The sequence below is a fragment of the Pinus tabuliformis genome, chromosome X (genome assembly GCF_031772625.1).
Source record: "Pinus tabuliformis cultivar Carrire ecotype Pingquan chromosome X, CPIR1, whole genome shotgun sequence".
Classification (NCBI taxonomy): Eukaryota; Viridiplantae; Streptophyta; class Pinopsida; order Pinales; family Pinaceae; genus Pinus; species Pinus tabuliformis.
The window spans coordinates 1,289,610,749-1,289,633,556 of NC_142308.1; positions in this window are offsets into that span (position 1 = coordinate 1,289,610,749).

Consider the following 22,808-nt stretch of genomic DNA (forward strand, 5'->3'; position numbering starts at 1 on the left):
AAGATCTTTCTAAACTGAAAAGTATTCAAGAACCCATCTTGAATAAGGGGAATAAGGAAATCTAATGGTCTTGACAAACAATGATTTTTCTTTGCACAAATATGTTTTTGGTCTTGTCCTTGCAGAAATTATAGCCAAGTTTCTTAATGCACAAGAGAGAGGCCACCAGGGCCATGAATGAGACACAATGAGGTAACTAAGTTGCTCAGAGGATGAGAAATACTTTCAGCAAGGGGGTATGATGGGCCTCTAAATTAGACATAAATTGAGGCCCATTCCTATAAATTAAACATAAATTAAGGTCCATCTAACCATTCTTCGCCATATTAGACCTCTCTTCCTGCATTAGATAGTGTATTTTTAACTTTAATATATTCATTAGGAGGGTTTATGAGTAATTGCATATTTTTGCCTGATATTATTTATTTTGGTAGAATGTTATGAGAATATTGGGCAGATTATGAAGATTTGGAGAAGGAGATAATTTAGGGACTTTCTCCCTACTACAGGAGGATCAATAAAAATTAATAAATCAACAATATATTATGGAATTATGGCACATATTGTGGAACTCCAATGACTGATAAAATCTAGGAATCTGTTCCCTGCCATTTAATGTAGATTCCTAGTATTGGGGATCAGATCCACTAATCAATGGATTTTGCTGGGGAAGATTCCTCCTTTCATGGGGAATGATTCCTAATAATTTTGTATAAGTACCAAGTCGAATTTTCCTCTAGGGATAGATTTTCATTAGTGTTATTGTGGAGAGAACTTGTATTTTTGCGGCTCCATTGTATTTTCTTGCAGGGATGTAATTGTATTAATGAAAATAATGAATATTGGTGTCATGTTCAACTTATAAATCTTGTCCTCCTCCATAGGACTTTGAGTTTCCTTGGGATTGGCCATCATAGGAGCCTGAAATCCCTTTTGTATGATTTTCTTTCCTTCTTTTCACTTCTTATTCACATGCATCTCTTATTTTCAGTTCTTTCTATTTCTTCATTTAGTATTAATGATTTCTTGTTGTAGGATTGGGTTAAATGGTTTATGTAATTTTTGCATGATCACAAGCATCATTTCATACTTGGAAAATCTTTTGAAGTCATAGTAATCATTGAGCTACTTGGATTAGATTTCTTATTCCCAAATCTAGATTTATGGAACTCCTTTATGGCAAAGAACATTAAAATTCTGCTATTTTTTTTAGCATGCTAACGATGTTCAATCAAGTTGGTTCCAATTCCATTAGATCAAAAAAACATTCCAGTACATAAAAAAAATTACTCCATTTCATTTTCACTTGGTTAGGTTAGTCATTTTATAGATTTACTAACTCACTAGTTCTAGAATTCTAGAATTTCGACTAGTAATTTTGTGTTATTTTTTAGCATGGGTTAGCAAAGGTCTTTTTGAGTGATTCCACTTGGAATGGGGACCTAAGACATCCTAGTCAATAAAAAAAAAATTCCCATCCAATTTCAATTTGATTTTCTTGGTCAAACAACGAATTATAATTTCGTAAAGTAAATTTGTAACATCCTATAGTAAATCAGGGGATCCTGTAGAAGAACTAGGAGGTCCTGTAGGAGAACTAGTACATCCTGTAGTGGCCTGTTTTGAGCCCGAATTGAGAAAAATCATCATTGAAGCTGGGATTAGGCCCCTAATTAACCTCCAATCCATCATAATCATTGTACCCCTCTTGGTTCACACTTGTCTCCCCTGCCAAAGATCAAGGAAAGATTAGCATTTTCATTTACAAAGCAAAAAGATTAAAAAATGATTTCTTTTATATTTACACATGCACACAATGATTAGTACTCTCTAGATCAGATTTCATGCTTAGATTTGTTAAAACATCACATGTGACAAATACGGTTAAAAGAGGGTTCTTTTGCAAGCAAAGTGTGTTACTAAGTAGATAGAGGATTTCATGTTACTTTACAAGCATTTTTAAATTCAGTCTTTCAATCCTACAAATAGGCAACACTTATTTTCTCTCATGAGGAAAAAGGAAGGAAACATTGTATGATGCACATATAGTTCCAATACCTCTTAAGTTTGTACAAACCCCGGGTTGATAATTAAAGTCAGTAGCCTTGGGAGTTGCATCATTCTTGTTGCAATACTGAGGCTCATCAAGGTGGAAGAGGGATCCTCAATTATTGAGAGCAGAAGAGGTTGTTCCTTCAAAGAAGGATATTTATATATACCCCTAACATACTTGTTAGGTTTTTCCACCTCTCCTCAGTCTATTTGACTTAGTGGACAATGGTTAACTGAAAATAGAAGACCGATTAGAGTAGGCAGTACTAGTTAAAAGTGGAAGCATCGTGATTTCACCGTGACCCTCTCTGAAAGGGATATATTTTCCATCAAAGTATCACCGATTAGAAAAAAATCAAAGATTCACATGAAGAGAGAGAATAGACATATAACCACATGTTGATAGAAGTACAACTTGCTCTTGGATTTCACCGAGCTCGTATGTGAATCCAAACATGGTTTCATGCAGAAACTAATGTACAACTAAAAAGAAAACAAACCAAAGGAGATAAGTGGGGTAAAGCGAAACAAATTATAGAAAATCAAAGAAACAACAAATAAAGGAAAAAATACTCATACTCCTAACTTTAGCAGATCATAGGCCAACTTATGTAAAGTGATACATCAAATTTAGCCATCTGCGTATTGGCTAGCCTATGTAGGTGAGGGCATGTATGTCAAAAATGATATACATGTAAACAATTAAACAAGAAATATAAAACAGTACAAACTAGAACATTCAAAGTTCGAATGGACCTGTAGAAAAGTAAAAATGGAAAACCGATGAAAGGCACTTTGAGGATGTACCATGGTGTCCAAACACGTTGTGAGTTGAAGACAAGCGGGTAGAGACTTTCAAACTTGAAAAATGAGAAAAAATGAAGAAAGAAGAAATTTTCCATTTTGCAACAATGCTTGCTACGTAAGACTCCTCTAATGACTGAGAGATAGGATCTTGTGATATGGATGGAGGATGTGAATATTGTAAACTAGATTGATTCTCAACGTGTATAATAGAGTGATGAGGAGCTTGGAGAGATTTAACACATTTCTAATCAGCAGTGGAACTAACCTCAAGGCTACGAAAACCTAACATAAGCATCATCTCGGGATGAAGTGCCTCGACAACCTGGGGAGCTTCCAATTCATCAAAAGATGGATCATCAAAGACTAGTGGCTTAGAAATATCAATAGTGAAAGAATCAAAATCATGATCAAATGAATCAATGATAAGATCATGATAGGTACGATAAAAAATTTAAAGATCATGATCAGGGAAATCCTCATTATTAGAGGAATCATTAAGAGGGATGATAGAAATTGAGAAATTTCACCCTTTATGTTATTGGAAAGGTTAGAAGAGAGATTGGGAGGATCAGGGAAGACAAATTTGTCCTCTTTGCATTCAAATGAAAAACTGGCATTCCATGTGCTTTACGAATGATCGAAAGTAGTAACATCTGAAAATAAATTTTCACAAGATTGAATAGAAATGATAGAATCATGGAAAATGACAAGATAATGCGAAAGAGGAATCATGGAAGGAAGTCATCCTTCACCACAGATTCTTTTTCAAACTCCCACTCATACTCATCATAAATGATATCGTAGGTTGGTTTTTTAACACCAACTCCATCTAGAACTTAATCCCCATGAACATCAAAAGTAGGATCTGAAATAAGTGAAGACAACACATCGAAATCTAGAGGATCAGAGGGACCAAAGGATGGAAGACGAGGGGATAACACTTTATAACGACCATCGGAGTCACAGTCCAAATCTACACTGAAAGTTTGAGTAAGTGGGGTAGGAGGAGATGGAGGTAGATCAATAGGTGAACTCGCAACTTCCCCCACCTCATCCTACGAAACTAGAGTTGTTTAATGTGAAAGGGACGAAGGTTCATTTGGAAAAGCAACCTTGTCTTTCACATATTTAGAAGCTCTAATACCAAGGTATGTTGGGAGAGGTTCGAAAGATTCTAACTCTTGTGGATTTTCAAAAATGTGAACAAGATATAAAAATCTATCAACCAAGAAAGGCCAATCAACATCATCTTTAGGAAATTCAAAGCAGTAATGGATAAAATGATTGTGAAAATCCTGAATGGATTTATCACGGGATTTTTTCAATTTTTAAATTTTGTTATTAAGAGATTTAGAATGATAGATATCGAAATCACAACATAACTCTATGAAAATTTGTTTGAAAGAGTGATTGGAGCCAATAGGAAATGTGTTACACCATTCTCGCACATGCCCTTCGAATGTGAGAATGAATAACCTACAACCAATTTCCTCACAGTGGATGTTGTGTTCTGTGCAGAAATCAAGGAAATGTGTGGTATGTTGAAATAAGGTTGTTTTACCCTCACCATTGAACTTCCAATTGGAAAAGTCATTTATTATTCTCGCTGGCACTTTCAAATTTTTGGATTTAGAAAAACATGTTGGGGTTATGATTTGGTGAGAAGTCATGAAATATGTGTGAAAAATTAAAATAGACTTCAACGGATCCCCTTGTGATTTGGCCCTCCTTATAGCACTAAAAATGGTTACAGTGATGGACCCTCCAACATTCAGGGGATCTCCCCAATATGAATTCCCAACTATATCTCACATTGTTTGGAGTAGGATTCCCAATAGTGTGTGGTAATGTTATGCCTTGAATGCAGAAAAGTGAAGAGGGGAGTATGGTAACTTTGTGTGAGAGAAAGTGTGTGACCCTGTAGAGAGTCAAGTGCGATGCATGAAGGTTCCAACACACAAAGGGAAAAGGAAGTGTGCCCTTGGAGGCTTGTAATAGTACGCATCTTGAAAGGAAGACATGAGAAAAATGATATCACGAGATAATATGCAGAATAGTCCATAAGTTAAAGTGATGAGTTAATACAACAACACACATTCAACAAGATTCATACAAATTCAAATTAAATATTTCATAAGCATATGTGTAAGTTAAATAACATACATTTACAGTAGAGCAAGAGTATTCCTACTATATTAACAACATATGTGTGAAAGTGTGATGGCTCTGATTTTATTTTTGTAAGTCAAAGTTCCAACCATACATACACCGTTGATGAACACTAGCCCTAATAGTGGAACATTACAGTCATGAACACCTGTTCCCCCAAATAAGTATAATTTCTCTATGTTATCGAGAAGCTAAGGATCTTCACAATACTCCCAAGCTCTTTCTAAACCTAATCGTATCCAAAGTCTTGGCTCCCAAAAGCCCTGTTACATGAGTTATGAGGTTCTATTTATAACAAGAGGGGATGACTCTTCAACTCCCATTTGTGACCTTTGGACTACCCTCATGACTCTTCAAATTCTTCACAAAATATCACATTAAATTACATGAGGACTTTTCATATTCAAATATTGACACTTGGAAATTCAATTACAACATAATTAGAAATAATATTACATTTTCCACTTGTACGTATATAAGACAAAATAGGGTAGATACAACTTGACAGCCTAGTAAGACACAACATTATGATGTTGAATTTTTGGAGAAGTCTAGCTTAGCAACCTCCACTTGTTGCTTCTCGGTGACATATTGGTGCCAAGCTTGGTACTGTGTGATTGTGTCCCCAAACTTATTAACGGTGTTTTGCTGGAAGAAAACTCTAGCCCTCATGGAAACCACGTACACTGCATTGGACCCTATGTACAACTCATTCTTAAGTATGAGAACCATTATTTTCAATTTGAGAGGACCACCAATGAAATTTTGCATGTTTTGTGCATTTAGCTCAATGGCCCCTGGTGGCATTATGTGTCAGTTGATCCAAGTATTCTTTGACCTTATGCCAAACTTGGTTCTTGGGTTTAGCTTCAATGAGGGAATTGATTAATGGGATCTAGTGCATTTTGACCAAGACATTCAAACTATTTTACAACTGTACATATGAGGCTTGAATGCTTCCAATGAATGAGGTGAGTTGCTTGTTGTTCTGAATCAACATTTTAACCTTCTCTTTCTCCAGCTCTTCTTGTGGCTTCATTTTCTTCACAAAGTCAAGTGGGGTCCCTTTGTACCAGATTTTCCACTCTTGTACATAGGCAATGGAAGCCTATATGTTTTTTTGAGTTTTAAAAAACTCTTTGCTCTACTGTTGTATGGCATGTAAAACATACAACTCCTTTATGTATGATGAAAAAATAGTCATAGAGCTTCCACATGGTTTACTTGAGTGTTGATACTTCAACAAGTATTGCTACTCTCATCTCCCCAATGCAAAAACTAGATTCTACGTCGTTGCTCAGAGTCTTTTGGCCCCTTGCCTGGCAGACTGTAGGTTGTGTGCTATTTCCTCATTCTCGATTGTCAAATACTAAAGACTTGATCTATTTTCTCCTGCATAGGACATACTGGTTTCAGAAATGGATTTTGGTTGCTACCTGGTGTCTGACAATATCACCCTTTCCCTAATGAATGCAGGTGATGAGTGATAATCCAAAAATTACTTCCTCCATGCTTGTATAATCCTATTTTTGAACTTCTTGACTGATATATTGTACAGATCCATGACTGTATGATCATCAAGGAGAACATCATCTCCTTGCTCGCTCATGGTTGTCTCTACTCCTAGATGTGGTGGATACTGAGGAATAACCTGTGGAGCTCTTGATATCAGGTCAACATCTTCATGTTGTGGCTCGTGTTCCAACTCCATGTCTATAATTTTGATCAATTGCTCAATCTGTTGAGAAAGATCCTGATCCTGCAATTGCTTACCATCATCCTCAACTTCTAGTTCTTCTAGTTCTTCAACCTATATTGGTGTTGTTTCCTTTGTCGTTGGGTCTTGCATTTGATGTTCTTCTTACTTATACTTCTCTTCTCAACTCCTTTTCTTCTTTCGACTTCTTCTCTATCTCCTACAACTTCATATCTACTTCTTGCAACCACTACTTTTATCTCTTTCTCCACTCTACTCTTCATATCCTATGCTTCCTCTTTTCTTTTGGTGCCAAATATTCTTTCTCGATAAGAGGATATATTTTCATTATGGATCTACATTCTCCCTCTATACTGTGAGAAATCTTCCTCTTTACCTTATATTACACAGGATTTCTACCTTCTGCTAATGTTGCTTCTAGATTTTCTGTTATCTGTGGAGCAGCTTATGAAGTACTTTCTAAAATAACTAGCTCATTGAGTCTAGAGGAATTGTAGTAGTACCTCCAAGGATCTTCCTATGGCCAAGGAAATGCCCTAGTAATCCGCTGAAAGTAAACTCTTGTAAAGTGCACCTTGGAAATACTACAGGGACCATACAGATTAAATTCCTTAATGCTGAATTTAAATATAGGTATCTCCATAGCCTTGGCATCTATGACTTTCAAGTTCTTTATCTCATATAATCCAATCTACAAAGGAAGAGTCGGCCATGGTGCTTTCTTCTTCCTGTGCAATAGTGTTGACAACCATGTAGACAAATGGTATGATACTTCTTGCATGATCAGTTTGTTAGTGGCATACAAATATAAGACATGCGCAGGCTTCTGTCTACCAAATACTCTAATGAAGGTGACACCCGGTGAGGAATATCAATCCATGATGTCTACTATTGCCTCCATTACTTCTCGTGACATGCAAGGTGGATCTTGTTCAAAGATAAGCTTGTATAGTGGGATGATAAAGTGTTATGTTGGCCATTCCATTACGACGTTCTCTCATGGTGTCAATGTTAAGTTCATGCTAGGTAACCATTGTTGTGCACATATTGCATCCAATAAGTATGTAGACATATAGAATCATGCTTGCTCACCCTTGGGCATATTTCGAACCTATGCTACATCAACCTTCAATTGTTGAGCCAATAGATCCGTCTAGTTGAATGACTTCCCATCATTCACCAACTGGTCCAATAAGACTGCCCACCCTTTAGGAAAGGTTTCAGTTCTCTCTTAAGCATAGATTCTGCAAGCAAAGATAAACAAGAGTTGGTAAGCCTTCTTGAGGGACTTTATCTTGTACACATGGGTGAGTGTCTATCAAAACTTCAATGGCTCTTTCACCCAGTGTTTCACAATGTCTCTTGTGTTCACATAGCTATGGGTGGCATTGAAGAGTGAGTCCATACGCTTTACTAGCTCAGAAAAGTGATACATCTACTAAAAGTATTCTTCCCAAAAGGTGGAAAGATTTTGACCACTGGCATTGCTCAATGCAATGCTCTGTTCATCTATATGTGAGACAATCCAACTGATGATATCATCACATGGGAAGTTGACATACCTGAATGCAACCTTGAATATACCTTATTGTAGGATGCTAAGATAAACTTGTCCGTCCTCTAAATCTTCATCAAAGTCCTTTCCAAAAGTATCTTTAATCTACTGCCATATCAGTAATGATCCCTTCTCTAGAAATAGCTTAGTATCTACATACACTGATAAATCAACGGATGTTTTCTCAACCTCTTCCCTAGTACTTCTCTTAGCGATTTCTTTTGATGCAAATATCTATGATGCCATGGTTATAGTGATTGCTAGAGAGGCTCTCAACAACTGTTGTACTTGTGGGACAAAAAGGACACTCATGGCAAGAAAATGTGAGCTTTAAGAAAAACAACTTATAAGAAAAGTTCAAGCGGAAAACTGGGCACTAGATGGGAAGGATTGCATAATTTTCCTAACAAGGAGGGACTAGTTTCCTATGGGAACTACGCACTGTGCAATCCCAACAACCAAGGTGGAAGCTTGATGGTTGAAACGGTGCAATGTGCAGTTCAGCCTGGGCAGATGCCAGGGATAGACTATGCATTGTGTAATCATAGTGGCCAAGTTGAGAGGCTAGCTCCTCAAAATAGTTAGTTCACAATTGGATCCAAATTTGACCACGCACTGTGCAATGCTAGAGGCCAAGCTTGTGGCTTGATCCTCAGGATTGCAGAATGGCAACTGTGCAAAGTGAAAATTGGCCAAAGGGAAACCCAAATATGCCCAAGGGAAGTGTGAAAACAAGAAGATCTCAGAGATTTTGCAAAGCTTGGTGAAAATCTAACTAAGTGTAGATAAATGCATGTGAATCAAGTGGAACAATTAATCAAACAAAAGGAAAATTAAGTATGTGAGGAGTGTCGTTGCAGTGATGACCATTGGGGAAAAAATAGGAAAACTAATGGACACTTGGGAAAGGAAATATACAACTTGAAACAACACTTCTACAAGTTAAAACTCTAGTAACCATGAAGATAAGCAAGTGAAACAACACTCACAAAAGCCAAACAACAAAAAGTGATTGAAAAAGCGACAAAAGATGAGAAAAGAAAAACTCAACCAAAAAAGTGCCAACGATCGCACTGAAGGTTCCTTAATCTCCTCGGGAATGCTAGAGTTCCAATATTGAAACACACAAATGAGCTCTAGAATCATCGGTTAAATCAATTTGAAAATTTAGGGTTCATTACGTGCATGCCTAAAATAGAGGAAGAAGTCACACTTGGTGGAAGTTTCTAAAAATAGCATAAGTGCCTCCTTCATGATACTAAAAATAGATCACTATTTTTTAGGGATGTTTTTTTATTTTTTTCTTTTTCATTTTTTCCAAGGAAAATTTCCATGCACACTACCAGGACTGATTACACAGTTATGGGGAACTTGGAAATTTCCGGCTTAGTGCACTACACAATTTCTGAGGCCAATGAGGGTTGCATGATTTTTGGGCTCATTGTTGGGATGCTTCCCATGATTGTGCATTTCCTAAGCTCAAGGCTGAGTGGTAATCAGTACTGCACAATTCCCAACATCAAGGTCACTTGCCTTCAAGCATTGTGTAGTTTCTGGAGGCAAGCCTAGAACTGTTGCGAGACCAAGTTGGGAGATAAACTTGTGACTTATAAGAATTAGCTAAGTTTAAAAACACAAGCTAAAATGAAAATATAACTCTCAATATAAGCATGAATACATGGATTAGTGTGAGATGAGTTGTTGTGGTTGTAGCCACTACAAAACCTCCTTGTTAGCTAACTTCTAGGATATTCTCTGACATCCCTTCTCATGTCCTTTTAACTATCTGTTGAAAATATATCCTACCTTATCATCCCACTTTTTCAATCTTCTTCTACGTGAAAATATCTTCAACATCTCCTGCCACGACATCCCTCTCTTCCTTCACCATCGACAACAAAATTAGAACTACCTAATCTTATTTGCATGTGTGACGTGTCCTCACTCCCTAGATGATACAACATTCTTCATGCATAGTGCCTCCTTGCGATGCATCTCTTCTTTCTACACCATCTCTCATTGCGACACACCGAATTCTTCTCCTCCCATGCTACTTTACCCCCTATGAAACCACCTACTTAAAAAAAATTAAAAAAAATCGTCCTCCAATAGGGTCCCAACACAAATTTTTTTTCTCATTCCTAGCCACTTAGTCCTTCTCTTGTCACCATGAGTTTAGTAATGTCTATTTTCATAGAGGTTGTCTTTCTACTCCTATACAATAGTTTTCAAGGGTAGTCATATCGTTTGGTTTTCCTAGAACTATGATATTAGATAAGAGGGGAGCATCACGAACAATATCTCCATACTGGCTCTCATACATAAAGATCATGATGTACCACTACTAGTCCTGGAAGAAGTCTAATGTATGTCCCTAACCATTACCCGATTACTATTTCCATTTCTTCTCCTTTATTTCACAAGTATCAATAAGAGATCAACCTTCATGCCTTACCAATATTGGTCTTGTATACCTGCCAAGGAAGGGGTTCTTTTCTGGGGATCCTCATGCCGCCCGACCATGCATGAGGAAAAACTCCACTCCACCTATACAACCCCCTGAGAAGGGATTATCCTAACACTGATTTTTTGGATATGACCAATGGGTCTTCTCATCAAAAATTTTGGGTTCAACTAACTGTTGCAGCTTGTTGACGATGCTGGAACCCGCCAACATGCAAGGTGGTCTCCTCGATGTGAAGTCTCAATTATACTGCACAGTTCATGGTATATGATCCCTTCCAGAAATATGACTTGACTACCAATGTTCTCAGATATTTTCCTTGGCTACATTGGTTAGCATAAGAGGGTAATGTACATGTACTTTTGAATGAAAAAGTGAGTATTCTTTGTGAAATGTTCCATTTTAGAATGTATCAAGGTTCTTTCACCAAATGGAAATGAAATTTCATCTTTAAGAGAAGAGTAATAGTACTAATATAATAAAGACACATGATAATATATAAAATATTAATTAAACAACTAGAAAAATAGTTCACACAGAAGTAGTGATCATTAAAACAAGTACAAAACACACTCAATTGGATAAGCACCAAAACCATCGAAATAGTTCAATTTCATTGGTAAAAACTAACAACAATGTACACCATACACATTAAAAGAGTAGTCTTACAACATCTACAATATAATCTTGAAGATGTGCCATCTTAATGAGCTTCAAATATTAAGTGAAAGTTATAAGATACGTCGATACAATGAACACCACTAGCTCCAAATGTGGTGTGCTAGAGATACCACTTGCTCTCGAAAACAAATATCTTCCTCTCTAGTGCCTAGTAAGAGAAACCATAGTGAAAAGTCCTTTCCTTGTGCTATGAGGGTGTATATATAACAAATGAGGTGACTCTCCACCATGCTTCTGACTCTTGGACTTCCACTTTAAATTTTTCATTTTATTGAAAATTACATAATTACATCCAAAAATGATGTGGCAAATGATTACTCATATGACTCTCAAAGTGTCACCTTGACAAGACATGACTTGACTCTAATGACGTGGACATGATGATGATGTGCAAATTCCAAACCTCTGTTCTTGCTACTATCTTTATATCTTCTTGAAATTATGCATGTTATTTCTCACCCTCCTCCATAAGCTTTGAAGATAGGGAGTCTTCATTATGATCTTGATCTTCTACCTTGTATCATAGTTTAGTGTCCCATCATCCTCTTATTCAGAGATCATCTTGTCTTCACAACTTCATAATTTTCTTCTAGAATTTTCTCCTTCTCCTTCTACCTAGGAATCATCTTGTCATATCAAGATATGGTACTTGTAGATAAATCAAATCATGAGAATATGAAATCAGTCCAAAGATATCCTAATCTAGCTTACTTCATGAAAATCACTGATTGGGCTGGAACTAGGTATTATATATGGGAGAAGGCATAGGGATTGCATAGTGTGTAGTTCCATAGTCTAGCAGTGAGGGTTGATGCTTATGACTATGCAATTAATAACCCTCGATGTCTAGGAGACAATACTATACATTTGAGGGTCATAGTGAGGCAAATTTTCCCATGGTAACTATGTAATGCGTAGTCTAAGAGAAAGAGAGAGCTAGTGGATTGCACAATTGTGAAATTCATAGAGACAGGGAGGAAAAATGTTGCTTTCAATTGCATAATATGGAGAAGGAGACTAGTTGGAAGGCTAGATTGCATAGTTGTGGAGGTTATGAGGTATTTATTGGGGATTGTGACTATGCAATGTGTGGTCCTTAGAGAAAATTATTGTGCATTGTGCAATTCCAGGAAGAAAGGGTGCATGTTCGAGGCTTACAACTGCACAGTGCATAGTTATAGAGGAAAAAATGAGCTCAAGTTGGTTGGGAATGAGACAATTTGAAAGTTGACTAAGTGTGAGATCCATGAGGCATAAATGAAGGCAAGATTGGACTTGAACATGATCACACACTTGGAATAATTGATGACAAAACATTAAATCCTCAACTCTAATAATCAACATGATTACCTTAATGGAATGATAAAATAAAATTCTCCTCCAAGTGCGACACATAAGATACACTTTGCAACAATAGTGAAAACACTAGTATGCGAGTGAATAAAAATTTGGGAATGAGTCTAATACATGTGTATATGATAAATTGGAGCCATTAGTACCAAATTTGCTTCTCGAAATGAACCATAACTCTGATTTTACAATGTGCGACACTTCCCATGCCAAAAGCTGACATTTAAGTTTTCTTCAGAAAGGGACCGGAAAACATATATGATATGCATGGAATGTCTCTTAATACTAGAAAGGACACTTTGAAAGGTCAATATAGGCTCCAAAATTTGGGTGCAGGCCAAAATTTTGGAGGTTTTTGTAGCAAAAACAACACTCGATGACATATTCCTAGAACTCCAGCTTCTCTGCCATGGTCCAACTTTATATGTAAGGTTTCTTAGGAATTCTTGATTCTTCATGTGGATTATTTTGGTTTTCCCACTTAACCTAAGTATATATATAGTCTCTTGCATTCCTTTCTTGGTTAAACTCATTCAAAAATCTAGCTATATCACAATTGTTTCAAATCAAGAGAATGGTAATATATTTGTGAGCTTAACATAATTAGAGCCTTAGTTCTTTCTCCACTACAAAACAGGCTTGGATAGTACCCCGATGGAGTCACTGTAGGAACACAATCATTTCTTCGCTTCCAGTGAACCTAGACAATACTCCGACGAAGTTTCTTGCTTCACCTCTCTGTGCAAGAAGAAATTCTCTTCTTTCACACTTTATTTACTCTATTTAAAGAATTTTTCTTCGAGACTTATTATTTCATGGTGTGTAGGAGGGACCCTAACTTATTGAGATTAGATGAGGTTGTTCCTTCATAGAAGGATATATATACCTATGATATTAACATGCTTGTTATAGATTTTCCCTTTTCCCTTCTCTACTAAATTGGATCATAGTGCAAAACACTGAATCATAAAGAATCGAGCTTAGAAATGGGTTCCTAGAATAGATATGAGTATCATGGTTATACACAAAGCTCTCCTCACGAAATGATCATATTCTCTATCAAAAAATCATCGACCAAAATATATGAACAAGAAAAAAGAAGAAGGATTAAAGGTTAGCCAAATGTTTCAATGTCACAAGGACCTTTTCCATTTTTCCGCATGCATTGGAACTAAAGAAAATACTTTCAAATTAAGGCTTTATTCACAATTATGACACAAAAACAATGGAAAAGACTCAACATGACATAGGAAACACAAAAAATTAAGACAAGAAAAGACATACGTACAAAGGGTAGGAACATAGCCCTAAACTAAAATTAAAATATTGTTTAAGATCTTGTGAATTGATAGGAACATAATCGATATTCCCATCCAAATATTGGAGATGATAAATGTGGTGGCCATGCTTGTCATGAACTACAAATAGTATGATCTTGAGGGACTGGAATTTATTGTGTTTCCCTTTCTCTTTGTATTCTTGATTCCACTTTACTTCTAAGTCTCCCACAAAGAACTCCTTATTCCCCATAGACTTCTTATCAAACCATTTCTTGATATGACTTTGATGAATGGAAAATTTTTGTTTTTCTTTCCTCCTTCTTCCTATAGCTTCCAATGTCTGTCTGTCATACTCTAAACCACAAGACATGATTTTCCATGAGGCTATTAACAAAGTTGAAGAGCTCTAAGATATATGTTTAGTAGTAGGATGGATTCCTTCCCATACACAAACAAATGAGGAGAGGTTTTAAGAGAAGCTTTAGGCATAACACTGTCAATGCATAGAGTGTTCACAAAAGAACAATGATATTTCCTTTGTTCAGAGTAACAATTTTCTTAATAATGTGGACGATGTTTTTATTGGTTGATTTAGAAATATTGTTACCCTATGCATAATAGTTATATGAATTTTTCAATGCAATGCAATTCTCTATTGCAAAATCATAAAGTTTCAGCGATGAGAAATACGTTGTATTATTGGGAAAAAGTGATGTAGGAATTCCAAACTTGGTGATGATGTTCTATTTGAGGAAATTGATGAATTCCTAATCATTAACTTATTTGAGAGGAACTTATTCTATCCATAATGTAAAGTAGTTTGTAGCAGTGAGAATATATCAGTGTTTCTTTGATTAATTTGGTAATATTTCACCGATAACGTCCAATCCTCATTGATGGAAAATTTATTCTATAGTGATTGGTTTTAATGCAGCATTTGAATTTTTATCATGATCAAAAAATCTCCGACAAACTGGACACTTGCAGGCATAAGCATGAGCATTTTTCAAAAGTGTGGGGCGATAATAACATGTCCACATGAATTTGTGTGTAGTAGTGCCAACCGCGTAATTTCCACCATCTGGTCCGTCATAAAGATCACACAATACCCTTCTAGAAAGCACCATAATGGGGTCCTACTCATATGTCTAGAAGCACCAAATTGAGTACCATTCTCAATATATTATCGCACATCTGAATACCAAGAGGTGGATGTATCAATGGGGTTAGCTTGTTTGAAATTGTACATCTTGATTTCCTTCTCCCATATAGAAGAGTCATCTTCGCGTGTATTAGCCATTTTTGCTATAAGCTGGCATATATCATGGAATTTTATTATGTGAAATAGCTTGAACACAATATTGTGCTCTTGTGAGAATGTCATCCAATTCTCTTTTCTTTCACCCAACTTTTGTTGAACAAATAATGATCTAATCGTTGGATGAGGTACAAAGATAATAATGTGATTTTTTAGAAGATATGGCGTGAAGTGTTTCACTTCCTTATATATTATGTAAGCTTGTTTATTGATGGCAAGATAATTAAGCTCGGTCTGTTGAAATCCATAACTCATAAAATATATAGGTCCCTCATTTCCTTGATCATCCATTTTCATCATAGTGACTCGAAGAGAAGTGTGAGAAGTGAAGGAATACAACATGAAATATTAACTGAAATATAAACTCTATAGTGTTGGAGATTTGACAATCACTTACTTAATACGAGCAAAGGAATCCTTTTCCTTTTTATACCATTTATATATTTCATTTTTCTTTATCATTTCTTGAAATTATTTTACTATCTCTGCATAGTCTGAGATGAACTTAAGGAGGAAATTGATTTTCCCTAAGAAGGATTGCATTTCCTTCATTCTCACTGGAAAGGGAATTTGGGTGACAGATTGTGCCCATTATGGGTCGAATTTTATCCCACTTTTGTGATAATATGGCTCACAATATTCCCCCCATACACTGTGAAAATTTTCTTCTTAGGATTTAGAGATATCATGTATTTTCCACATCACTCGAAAATCTACCTCAGATGATGCGAGTGATCAGATCTCCTTTTTGAAAACACTATCATATCGTCTCAGTAAACCATAATGTTTTGTCCAATCAAACCAAAAAATTATATGTCCATAGCACTTTTAAATGTATCCCTTACATTAATATGTCAAAAAGGGCATTCATTTGAATGAAAAATTATCCCACTTTGTCCTCAAAGCAGTTTTATGTCTATCGGATTCTACCACCTGAACCTTCATGTAACTAGAGAAATCGTCCAACAACGAGAACATTTTTGACCCTAATACTATTTTCAAAATTTGTTCCATATGCGACATGGCGTAGTTATCCTTGTATGAGGCTCGATTTAGATTGTGAAAATCAATGTGGAGGCATATTTCCCCATGCTTCTTCCTTATGGGAACCATATTAGAGACCCACATTAGATGAAAAACTTTGAATATGATCTAAGCATCTAGAAATTTCCTTATTTCTTTCTAAATGAGGGGTTGAAGCATGGCATAAAATTTTAACAATTTCTATTGAAAAGGCTTGGCCCCTATTTCCTTGATGGGAATCACATGCTGGATTATTTATGTATAATAAGTTTTCAAATAATTTTATGTCCATGGGAACGAATCTTGATACTATCTTAAAGGTAAGATAAAATATTGTTTCTCTGAGGGTGTACAACAAGTACCAAGATTTACAAACTTTAGATATTCTCGTTGGGTTGTCTTATATTATTTCCATGACTAGAATCCCTAGTTAATTGGGGGATTAGAGGGGGGGCGGAGCCCCCCCTTGCTTGTGCCAATTGCACAGTGGAGGGGCGGAAACCCCTCACCATATAGGGGGTTTGAGGGGGCCGGGTAGCTCCCCTCTATGGGGTCCGGGGCAATGCCCCAGGGAATTTTATTTTTTGGACCCTATATTAGGTTGGGTAGACCTGCCTATGGTTTTTTGTATGGTTTTCACACATGGTTTTGGATACGATGGTTTTCGGTCCATGGTATTGGATGCTTCGGCATGTATAAATATGTATTGTAACATTGAAAGGAACATAATGAAAAATCAATCTGGTAGTCCCGATTTTGGGATCTAGGGGAAAATATTTGTGTATATGTGTTTTATGTTTGATGCTCTCACATTGTTTATTTTCTGTGTTTTAGAATTCATATGCAGGTAATTTGTACGGGGTTAAAACCTACATTTGGTATAAGAGGTATTTTTGCTTTAGGAGGATGATTTCGCTCGGGTGTGTGGTAGACCCTGTTCACTGGGACATCTACAAGATCGATTCTAGTGGTGAAAGAAGATGTCGAGCAGTGGAGAGATAGAGATCGAGAAATTTAATGGTCAGAGTTTTGAGTTGTGGAAACTCAAGATGGACGATCTGTTGGTGGATAAAGATCATTAGATTGTAGTAGATCTGGGTACTAAACCAACGGGAGTGTTCGATGAAGAATGGAAGAAGTTGGATCGGAAGGCAAAGAGAAAAATACGATTGTGTGTCTCAGATTTTGTATTGTTGAATGTATCAGGGGAAGATACGATGAAGACTTTGTGGGACAAGTTAGGGACATTGCACCAATCTAAGTCTCTAATGAATAAACTGTTCCTACATAAAAATTTGTATAACCTGATGATGAAAGATGGAGACTGGGTGATAGAGCATATAAATGCATCTAATACCATGGTAAGTCAGTTATTGTCTATTGATATTAAAATTTCAAGTGAAGATAAGTGCATTAGTTTGTTGTGTTCTCTACCAAATTCATGGGATATTCTGGTTATTGCAATGGGTAGCAATGAAAACGCCTTGCAATTTGATGAAATAGTCTCATCCTTGATGATGGAGGAGGTGAGACAGAAAAATATGGAGAGCCAGAATGGTGATGCCTTTCCTGTACAAGGAGAGTCCTAGAATAGAAACAAAAATAATTCATTGAGTGGGAGATCTAAATCTAGAGGGAGATCTAAATTTCCACGAAAACTTGTAAAGGTGGTGTGCTGGAAATGTCGAAAGGAAGGACACTACAAAAGGGACTCTAAATCTAAAGCTCCTGAAAAAGGAAAGGCATCTGATGATGCTCCTTTTGTAGAGAAGAAAACCACCTCAGATGAAGGTGGGCATGTGTACTTGGCTTCTTCAAGTACACATGTAGATTGTGAGGCATGGTTGATTGACTTAGGTGCATCCTTTCACTTCACTCCCCATAGAGAGTGGTTTTTCTAGTATGAGAAATACAATGGTGGTGATTTCTTCTTAGGGAATGATAGGAAGGCTAGAATCATTGGCCGTGGAATAGTAGAGTTGAAGTTGCAAGGCGGAATTTTTAGAACACTTTCGTGTGTTCTCCATATTCCTACATTGGCTAGAAATTTGATTTATGTAAGCAAGTTGGATGATGCAGGTGTAAAAAAATTGTTCGAGAAAGATACCTACAAGATGGTTCGAGGAGCACTGGTATTGATGTAGGGAATTCGAATTGGAACTCTGTACAAGCTAAAAGGTAGCATGTTTATTGATGGGTGCCACAGTTATGTGGTTCCTGAAAGTGGAGAAGAAAATCTGGTGGTCTCTAGAGAAAATAACATGCTATGGTATCAAAGGCTTGGACATATTGGAGAGAAGGGCCTTCGAATACTTCATGGTAAAGGTATGATAGAAGGTATGACTAATAGCTATCTAGATTTTGATTTCTATGAAAATTTTGTATATGGGAAGCAAAATCGAGTGAGTTTCCCTTCTGGTGGTAAGAGGGCGAAACAGATATTAGTGCTTGTGAATAGTGATGTGTTTGGACTTGTGAAGGTTCCATCACTGGTTAAGTCTGTGTACTATGTATAATTTATAGATGATTTCTCGAGGAATACATGGATATATTTCCTCAAGAAGAAATATGAAGTCCTTGACAGTTTTAAAGAATTTAAGGCTCTGGTGGAAAACCGGACAGAGAAGAAGATAAAGGTGATGAGGATATATAATGAGAGTTTTGTAGCAAGGAATTTGAAAAATCCTGTAAGAAGTGTGGTATATCACTACAGAAGACTACTCCATACACACCTGAGCAAAATGGAGTTTCATAAGGAATGAACAAGACGTTGATGGAAAGGGCAAGAAGCATGCTTAGTGGTGTGGGGTTAGGATAGGAATTCTGGGTAGAGGCAGTGGAGACAACATGTTACCTAGTCAATAGATCACCTTCATCAGTGTTGGAGGATAAGACTCCACAAGATGTATGGATTGGTAACAAACCCTCTCTTTCACATCTGAGGATATTTGAATGTGATGCATATGTACATGTTCCAAAGGAGAAAATAAAAAAGTTGGATAGTAAATCTGAAAAGTGCATATTTATTGGGTACAAGTATGGTTTAAAGGGTTATAAGCTTTGGAACCCAGTAACAAGGAAGGTTGTGTATAGTTGAGATGTGGTGTTCACAGAGGTGGAAGATGTTATTAAACATGAAGTCCAGCCAAAGGAACTGTAGAAGATAGAGTTTGATCTTAAGGAGGAAGAATCCGACTCTATAGCAGAAGAGGAATCAGAAGATGAAGAGCGACAAACTCCGGTTGTGATAAGATCAGTTTGAGAAAGAAGGCATCCAAAAAGGTATAGTCCATCTGCTTTCTATCCAAATTTTGCTCTATCTATCACTGATGATGATCCCAAAACTGTGAAGGAAGTAGTAGATTTAGAGGATGGCAAAATCTAGAAAGAGGCCATGGTTGATGAAATGGCATCTTTGCACAAAAATGAGGCTTTGGATCTGGTGGAGTTGTCGGCTGGAAGGAAACCGATTTGCAGCAAATGGGTGTTCAAGAAGAAGACAAATGCAGAAGGAAAGGAGGAGAAATACAAATCTCAGTTAGTAGCAAAAGGCTGTTCCCAGGTGTCGGGAATTGATTTTAGTGAAATTTTTTCTCCCATTACCAAGGTAGCTTCTATTATATTACTTTTATCTATTGTTGTTTCTTTTGATTTTGAGGTAGAGCAGATGGATGTGAAGACAACATTTCTTCATGGGGATATGGAGGAGGAGATCTACATGAAGCAATCTGAAGGCTTTGAGGTGAAGGGTAAGAAAGAACTGGTATGCAAGTTAAAGAAGTCTCTATATGGGTTAACAGTCACCATGGATGTGGTATCAGAATTTTGATACATTTATACGGGGACTTCGCTTCACCAGAAGAAAAGTAGATTGTTGTGTGTATTTTAAATTAATTGGTGACCGTGTTATTTATTTCGTCTTGTATGTGGATGATATGTTGCTGGTTGGAAATGACAAATAAATTATCCAAGATTTGAAGACCTAATTGTCCTCCAAATTTGACATGAAAGATATTGGTGTTGCAAACTATATTTTGGGCATGGAAATTAAAAGAGATCAGGCAAAGAGGAAGCTCTAGTTAAACCAGAGGAAATATGTCGCGACAATACTATAGAGGATTAATATGCAGGATAGTAAATCGATGAAGGTTCCTATTCCTGTAGGTGTGAAGTTATCTGTTGAACAATGTCCCAAGACATAAGAAGAGGAAGAGGACATCTCCTGTGTTCCATATGCAAGTGCAGTCGGTAGCCTGATGTATGCAATGGTCTGTACTATACCATAAATTGCACATGCGGTGGGAGTATTGAGGAGGTTTATGTCAAAACCAAGGAAGGAGCACTAGAAAACAGTGAAGCAGGTTTTCAAGTATTTGCATGGCACTAGTGATTATGGTTTGTGCTACGAAGGAAGACCAGGATTGGAAAAAGTTTTGGATATCTATGGTTTTGTTGATGCAGAATGGGTTGGAGATCTGGATCAGAGAAGATCTACAAGTGGGTATGTGTTCAACCTATTTGGAGGTGCAGTCAGTTTGATGAGTAAGAAACAATTTGTATTGGCATTATCAACTATAGAGGTAGAATACATGGTAGCCACTCGTACAAGAAAGGAAGTAACTTGGTTGCCGAGATTGTGTTCAAGTATGGGGTTAGTACAGGGAGCTATAAGGATAGACTGTGACAGCCAAAGTGAAATTTTCTTGGAAAAGAACTCTGCTTACCATTCAAAGACAAAGCACTTTTATGTTCAGTATCACTTTATGAGGGATATGATAGAAGACAAAAAGGTGTTGCTGGTAAAGGTGGACACTTTGAAGAATACTGCAGATGCATTGACAAAATTTGTGAGCTCTGAGAAGTTCTTTTGGTGTAGAGAAACAATTGGCATTGTAGGGCTAGATAAATGAATAAGCTCTCATGTGGCCCCCTGTGGAAAGAAAACAATAAGTGGGAGAATGTTTGGTTGCATTATATTCTTTCCACGACTTGAATCCCTAGTTAACTGGGGGGTTAGAGGGGCAGCGGAGCCCCCCCTTCGTTGCGCCGATTACGCAATGGGGGGATCACAGGGGGGGGGGGGGGGTAGCCCCCCCTATATAGGGGGTTTGAGTGGGGTGGGTAACCCCCCTCTACAGGGTCTGAGGTACAGCCCCAGAGAAAAAAAAAAAATGACCCTATATTAAGTTGGGCGAACCTACCTATGGTTTTGTGCATGGTTTTTGCACATGGTTTTGGACATAATGGTTTTTAGTCCATGGTATTGGATTCTTCGGCATGTATAAATATGTATTGTAACATTGAAAGGAACATAATGAAAAATCAATCTGGTAGTCCCGGTTTTGGGATCCAGGGGAAATCTCTATGTATATGTATTTTATGTGTTATGTTCTTGCATTGCTTATTTTCTATGTTTTAGAATTCGTATGAAGGTAATTTTTGTACGGGGTTAAAACCTACAATTCTTTCATGCCAAGATTTAGTTGTACATGCAAAAGTGTGGAGCTATGATTCTTTACATTCACTGACTCATTAAACTAATTTTGTAGGTCATACACATTTTATAATGAGACCATACCCTTGGGAATGGGGTTTCCTTTATTTGATTGAGATGACCCTTGCAATGCCTTTTCATGCTTTTCTTCATCAATAGCTACGTCCTTGAATATATCAATGTTCAAGATAAAGTCTAATTTTTGCTATTTGTCACTAAAAACATGAAGGCTAGTAACATTATGAGGAACAAATGACCTTTAAATGATTTCAACTAAAAATTCATCCTTTAAATGTGACAATCTAGCATCAACACTTGTTAATGTATTAATAGTGGCATTGGGAATTTGAGGAAAATAAATAATTTTAAAATCCTGTAAATGTGAAATTACATCTCATACCCCTTGTTGATAATTTCATAGATTAGGTGACACACAATGTATCATATTTCATACCTATCATGTAAAAAAAATTGAGACACCTATTGCTTTGAGCGCTTCAACATTAAGGTTGATGGATTTCTTTAAACCCAGAATGAGTGCTTCATGTTCAAAAACATTATTACTTCACTTACATTCCAAGTTCCAAAATATCATATGCTTTTCTTGTCACAATTCTCTTATAATGAAACCAACTCCAGATCCCTCCTACATCTTTGAAACATAGAAATACATTGTCCAAATGTTAGCAATACTGGAGTTATGTCCTACACTAATACTATTCACATCTACTGTACAAGATTCATTTAGACTAGTTTGATTTTAAGGAAGTACGTTGAACTTTGTATATGGTGGGATGGGTGAAGGTTGTGCTAGATAACATCTCTGATCAACTTCTAGAAAACAATTTTTGAAAATGATATCTGCAAAGCCTACTGGCTCATTATGTCACTCTTGTTT